We start from the raw sequence: 7,442 nt of genomic DNA, 5'->3' as shown, positions 1-7,442 counted from the left end.
TTTTTTCCTTCTCTTCCTCTTCCTCTTCTCCTCCTTTCTTATTTTTCTCCTCTTTTCCCAACCTAATGAGTGTGGAAATGTATCTCACTGTAGTTTTTAATATACATATTCTAAACCACTGAGAGGGTAGAACATCTTATATACTTTTTCTTTATTCTTATTTCCTCTTCAATAAGATACTTATTTATCTATTTCTCTTATTTTTATTTTTTAATAAACACTTTATTTGTTTTTATTCATTATACATGCATGACAGAAAGTATTTTGACATATTATACATACATACATACATATATATATATATATATATATATATATATATATATATATATATAAAGGACAACTTCTCATTCTTCTGGTTGCACATGATATAACATCACAATGGTCATGCAATCATCTATGCACATAGGATAGTAATGTCTGACTCATTTTAGTATCTTTTCTATTTCCATTCCCCCTTCTTTCCCTTCATTCACCTTTGTCTAATAGAAAGTACTTCTATGGGCTGGGGATGTGGCTCAAGCGGTAGCGTGCTCGCCTGGCTCTCTCTCTCTCTTAAAAAAAAAAAAAAGTACTTCTACTCTTCCCTTACCATCCCTGCCTTATTGTGAGTTAGCATCTACATATCAGAGCGAACATTCAGCCTTTTTTTGGGGGGGGGATTGGCTTATTTCACTTAGCATGATAGTCTCCAGTCCCATTCATTTACCAGCAAAAGCCATAATTTCAGTTCTGTTTATTGCTCAGTAGTATTCCATTGTGTGTATATGTACCACATTTTCTTTATCCATTCATCTGTTGAAGGGCACCTAGGTTGGTTCTATAGTTTAGTTATTTTGAATTGAGCTGTTATAAACATTGATGTGGCTGTGTCACTGTAGTATGCTGATTCTAAGTCCTTTGGATATATACCATGGAGTGGGATAGCTGGGTCAAATGGTGGTTTCAATCCAAGTTTTCCAGAAGACTATCCATGCTGCTTTCTGTAGTGGTTGCACCAATTTGCAGTCCCACCAGTCATGTATGAGTGTATCATTTTCCCCACATCCTTGCCAACATTTATTGTTGCTTGTATACTTGATAATTGCCATTCTGACTAGAGAAGAAATCTTAGTGTCGTTTTAATTTGCATTTCTCTAACTGCTAGAGATATTGAATGGTTTTTCCTATATTTGTTGACTGATAGTATCTCTTCTTCTCTGAAGTGCGCATTTACTTCCCTTACTTTTCCATTGAAGTATCTCTTTATTATTAACTTTATGAATTCTACATCACAACTATCTTCTTCCAATTTATGGCTTTTTTTTCCATTTTATTTTAAATGTGTTTTGTTGGATGAAAGTTTCAAATTTTACTACAGAATAATTCATCAATATTTCCTTTATGACTTAAGCTTTTTTGTGTTTTGTAGAAAAGATTCATTTGTACTCTAAAGTTATCAAGATGTTATTATGTAAAATGCTTTGAAAATCTTATTTTTTCTTTTTATACTTAATGATTTTCCAACAGGGAATATGTTTGTGCGCAGCAGTGGGGTAAGAATCTACATTCATTTTCTTTGTATAGACAACCAACATTCCAGCTCCACTTCTTCCCCAGCCATCTTCAGCCCACTTCTCTTATTTATCAAATTGTCTATAAATTCTTTGAGCTTTCAATGCAAATGATAACATTGTCTGCAGAAAATGACAAGTTTTATTTCTTCTTCTTCTTCACCCGTGACTTTATTGACTTATTTTCCTTTTCTTTTCCTACATTCCTCTCTTTCTCTACTTCTTTTTCTCTCTTTCTCCTTTTCTCTGTTTTATCCTTTTTGCTCTCATTTGCCTTATCGAGTTCCAGATCTCCAGGACAAGTTTGAAGAGAAGAATTTTTAAATTGTGGATGTGATTATCTCATTCCTAACTTGAAATGAGTGTTTATCTCTTTTTTTCTCATTACAAATGCTATTGACTGTGGTTGATAACAATCTACATCAGATTGAGGAAGTTTTATGTCTTATACTTAGTTCACTAAAAACTTTAAAATTTTAAAAAAATGAGTGTTGAATTAGATGATTTTTCTATATGTAATGAAATGATTATTTTTTATTTTACTATTACTGTGTTTATAGTCTTTCTACTATTGAACAGCTCTTGTGTTTCTGTGCTACATTCATGTTGTCATTATACTATCTTTATTGAATACAATTAGATTTAGGTGAATATCTTGCTTAGGATTTTTGAATTTCTATTGATGTGAGAGAATAACTAGTCACTTCTTTTTTCTTTCTTTTCAAAGAACTGTTCATCATCTTTGCCTAACTTTTAATACCTTTATTTTATTTTATTTATTTTTATGTGGTGCTGAGGACCGAACCCAGTGCCTCACATGTGCTAGGTAAGTGCTCTATCACTAAGCCACATTCCCAGCCCCATCTTTGCCTGATTTTGGTAACAGTTTTTTTAGTGACCTTATATAATAAATTAAAAGTAAGGAGGGTTCTTCTCCATTTTTATTCTATGGGTAAATTAGTATTTGATTGAAGTTTTCAGTTTCTTAGAACAATGTTAGAGTTTTCTTTTAAAATAACATTGTCTTTCTTTTAAAGAAAGATTCTTAATTACTGATGCAGTTTCCTTAATGTCCAACAATTTGTATTTACTATTTCTTTTGGAGTCATTTTCTATAAGTTATTTTACATGAATTTATCAATTTCAAGTTTTTAAATTTCTTATATAATGATGCATATTAATCTTATAATACCACATATTTTTTGAAATATTATACTCCAAATATTCTTTATTTTTATTTATTTGTTTTTTTGTGGTGCTGAGGATCAAACCCAATGTCTCACATGTGCCCAGCAAGTGCTCTGCCACTAAGCCACAACCCCAGCCCAGATACCATATTTTTAAGTGTCTGTCATATCTATATACATGTTCCCTTTTTACTCCTAATATTTCATGGATAATACAATTCAATTTGTAAAATAGTCCAGTGAATTCACCTTCTCAAAATAGTTTACCTTTTAAAAATACATAATTAATAAAATTGTAAGACAGACATGATATAGCTAGCTTCTCATGGAGATAAATTAAGCAACAAAAGGCCACCCAACAGATTAACTTTAGTAATGCATTTATTCATACAAATTTTAAGAACCCCTATACCTGAGAGGCATGGTGGTGTAATGGAAAGGATGCTGGCCCGGGAGTCACGTGACTTGTTTCCCCACAGGGTCTGACTTTAGGCACGTCTCTGGCATTATTTGTAGCTGACCCTTTAGATACTATCTAAGAATGTCTGCATACCTATGGTTCTATATATTTTAGGACAGTAGAGAATTACCTGGTCTCCTCTCTCACTGCCTATTCAAAGTAGTGCCAGAGCTATAATCCTGAGAGGTCCTGATAAGATTAAATCATGGATAGCTTGGGGCAGATGGGGTCGGAAGAGGGGTAGAGAAAAACTGAGCTGATTCAGTTTTTGAAGGGTGCATTGTTTGATTTTTATTTTATATTGTCTATTTTGATCATATCATCAATTATTCAGTTTCCTAAGAGCTTAAGCAAACTAGATTTATTCTTAGATAAATGAAAAATTAAGCTTGAGGACATTGACTTGTTTTAAAATTACATATATCAGATTAAACCATTCAGCTAGAAATAGGAACATAAAATAATAAAACAACAACAACAACAACAAAAAACCCAATTTCACCTGATCTCATGCCATTGGATTATATACACTGGTGACATTCTATTTTAGGTTGCGATTTTGTGGAAGGCAAGAATGTAAAATTCAGAGTATAGTGTAAGTACTAAAATTCTTCAATCTATGGATCTGAGATGATGTTATAGAAGCAAGACAGAGCAGGCACTCTTTTCTTGAATTCCATTCTTTTTTTTTTTTTAAGAGAGAGGAGAGGAGAGGAGAGAGAGAGAGAGAATTTTTAAATATTTATTTTTTAGTTTTCGTCAGACACAACATCTTTGTATATGGTGCTGAGGATCGAACCCGGGCAGCACGCATGCCAGGCCAGCACGCCACCGCTGGAGCCATATCCCCAGCCCCTTGAATTCCATTCTTAACAAAAACAAAAAATAGCACTTTGAGTTCTACTGGTTATTTAGGAAAGTAGAGAACTCTTGAAGACCATATTCTGAATCTCCCTTTTTTCAGAGACACATTGTAGGAAAGGTTGAAGGACTTATAACACATTTATATGCATGTGTAAATTCAGGCATGGGATGACTCTTTAGGCTATCTCTGTGAATCACTTAAAATATTCTTAGCTGTAAAAAATGGAAAACTCAATTCTGACTGGCTTAAGCAATTAAAAAAAAAAGAAGCAGTTTCCATTGGCAAGAGGTGAGAAAGATTCCTTCTCTCTTTATTTTTGATTCTCTTGGCTTTGCCTTCTTAGGTGTATCACCTTTATCCTGAGGCTGGTGACAGGTGTTCACAGAAGTTCTGAGCCTCCTATTCTACAACCTCACCAAGGGGAAGAGTGACTGTTTTTCTTTCTCTGGATGCTATTGTGAGGGAGGTCCCAGCCCTGCAGTTGGGAGCAAATGTTTTAACCAAATTACTGATACACAGTGTTGGGGAGGGGGGGGCATGGAATAGATAGTGAGAAAATGAAAGTGGCTCATTCTAGGAAGCAATCGTCAGCTAGAGACTTAGGTCCAATTTCTGGCAAAAATTTAGCTAGAGTCCATATTAACATCAAATACCAGCCAATATGCTAAATTTGCATTTGAATAATAACCATATTCAATTCTCATAACAATCTAAGGTAGATACTGTTGTCACCTGTTTCCCAGTTGAGGAGATTAAAGCTTTTTAAGATTAGGCAGTTTGTTCAAGTTTACACAGAAAGTAAATAGTAGAATCAAGGAACAGGGACTAGAACCCTTTTCTTTAAGGGTTTTCAATTTCCCAGGGAGGCATTTTCTGATTCATGGATGTGATAAACCTTTTAATTATTGTACAACAATAGCATCCTGGGGAGGTGGTTCATCTGTGGATAGCTTTGGGTAGTATATTATGGGGCCCATTTGTTTTTCAAAATGAAGTGGATAATAATACCAACAACCATGAAGATGACAAGTTTGGAAAAACAGTATGAACTCTTTTGGACAAAGGACATTTGTTTAAACATAAGAAAATATCATAGTGGCAAAGCCTTTTCTTTGTAATACAAATTTTCTAAATTAAAAAAAAAGACTTTAAAAGGGGACGTTAGCAATTTAGTAGCTTTTGGAAGGAGATCATATTACCTGAGAGAATATGTATAATTGAGGAACAATGACAAATTTGTAAAAAGATGAATGTCTTATTGACTAGACACTGTGAATTGAGATACCTCTGTTCATCTGTTGTGTAGAATCATTTTGGAAACAACTTTTTAGTGAAATGGGAAACAATAGATGACCAATGATTTATTTATTTATTTGTTTATTTATTACAGCTTAAAAGACAGTTTAGAAATTGAGCACGATGCAAATTAAGGAAACCTACAGCTATTGCATTGAAATGCTATTAATTATTTCTATTTTAGCTACTGGCATACAAGTATACAGATTCAAATTTTTGTTTTTTGGCAGAGTAGGACATTTAATTGTTTGGATTTTCTTAGAAATCACAGTCAAATCCAGAAATCAATTACAAAAGAGATGTTCTTTCTTTCTTTTTTTTCATATGACACTTTCTATTTGTCCCTGAACAGGTTTTGCAAGAAAAACTCTGCTTATTCTGAAGGCAGGTGGCTCCCTGCTCTGCTGTTTTGGAGCTTCAATCACTAGTGACATACCTGCAATCCACAAAGTCCTGGGTGTCTCCTTTAGCTATCATCATCTGAAAGACATCTAAAAGGGCTTTTTAGTGCTTGAGAGCATTAGGTTTCATTTCTTACATTCCACAATGTAAGTGGAAAAGTTGATCCACACTGACATGAAGGGCTCAATTCTGCATGAACTTTTTGTTTTTCCACCAGAAATAATCCTTTCTTTATTTCTTTTTTGTGCAAGGCTCAAGTTCACCTAAAAATTGTTGACTCTTTCCTAGAGACACATAGTCTAGCAAAACTAAACCCATCCCACTAAAACTGACATCAACTAGCAAAGGCATGGCTATTTTTAATAATAGAGACATGTTTGCAGAATGACTAAACTTGCTAAGCAGCAAAATATAGACAGTGTGCTAAGATCAAGAAGAGTCAATCAGCAGCCACTCCTGTTGTTTTAAAATAGACTTACTATGCTTTTAAAACAGTATTATTTCAATAAAACAATCCACAAATAAATACAAAACAAAAGGGCAAATGTAGAGACATATTGCAAGTAAGCATGCATACCAAAAAGGTAAGTGCAAATTAGATTTGAATATTCATGAGTCACAAATCATTGACAGTTTGAAATAATGCAAAACAGCTTTATAAATGAGGTTAAGGCAAGGGACATCAAAGAAATGCATCGCTAAATCAATAGCTGTTTGATTGTGCATATACTTGTAAATTGTGGTTACTGTGTTTGTGACATGGGAGAAAAAATACTGTGTATCTGATGAAGGAGGATGAAACATAAATATTCCTTTTGTATGTTGTAGTTTTGCAATTCGTCATGCACTTGGAGACCAGCCAGGTAGAAAGTGGTTGGACATCATATCTCCCACTCAAGACAGAGTTTCCTTTTCAGATACAGAGTTTCAGGCCTATTCCTCAAGAGCCCTTGCTTGCTCTCCTAAACAGAATTCAACACACAAGGATTCCCATACAGCTAATTTCTAAAATAGCATCTAGCATATATAACTAGAGAATATCCCAACTTTAAAACCTTCATGAAAAAATAAACTTCCCTTGGAAAGCATATAGTTTTGATGAATGTTGCTCCATTTAAAAGGGAACAGATGAGGGGCTGGGGCTGTAGCTCAGTGGCAGAGCGCTTGCCTTGCACTCATGAGGCACTGGGTTTGATCCTCAGCACCACATAAAAATAAACAAATAAAGGCATGCTGCCCATCTACAACTACAAAAAAATTTAAAAAAAAGGGAACAGATGATGTTAGAGTGTTAAGAACAATTTGTAAGAATAATTTAGTAACAGTAAGAATACTTTGATAACAATGTACATGAATAATTTAAAATGATTGGAGATGTAAAATGTATACAACCTTGCATCTTAAATAAAAACTTTCATTTTACTCAACATGTAACTAGTCAGTCATTAATTTGATATTGGTCTTGGCTTTTTGGGATGTGTGTCTATTTACATATAGCAGGTGTGCACAGCAATATTTGAAATAGACTTATAAATTAATGACTTATTTAGGGTTTGCCTTAAAGTGGAATCACTTCCAATTAATTTCTCATGGAAGTTTATGCTTGGGTTATTATCTGTAAGTTACGGAGTATTTTTCTAATACACTACTCTGCAAGTCTCTTTATTGTGTTCTGTCTG

Source organism: Ictidomys tridecemlineatus, chromosome 5, assembly GCF_052094955.1.
Source record: "Ictidomys tridecemlineatus isolate mIctTri1 chromosome 5, mIctTri1.hap1, whole genome shotgun sequence".
NCBI classification, from domain to species: domain Eukaryota; kingdom Metazoa; phylum Chordata; class Mammalia; order Rodentia; family Sciuridae; genus Ictidomys; species Ictidomys tridecemlineatus.
The sequence above is the reverse complement of the archived record's forward strand: the minus strand, read 5'-3'. Positions refer to the sequence as shown.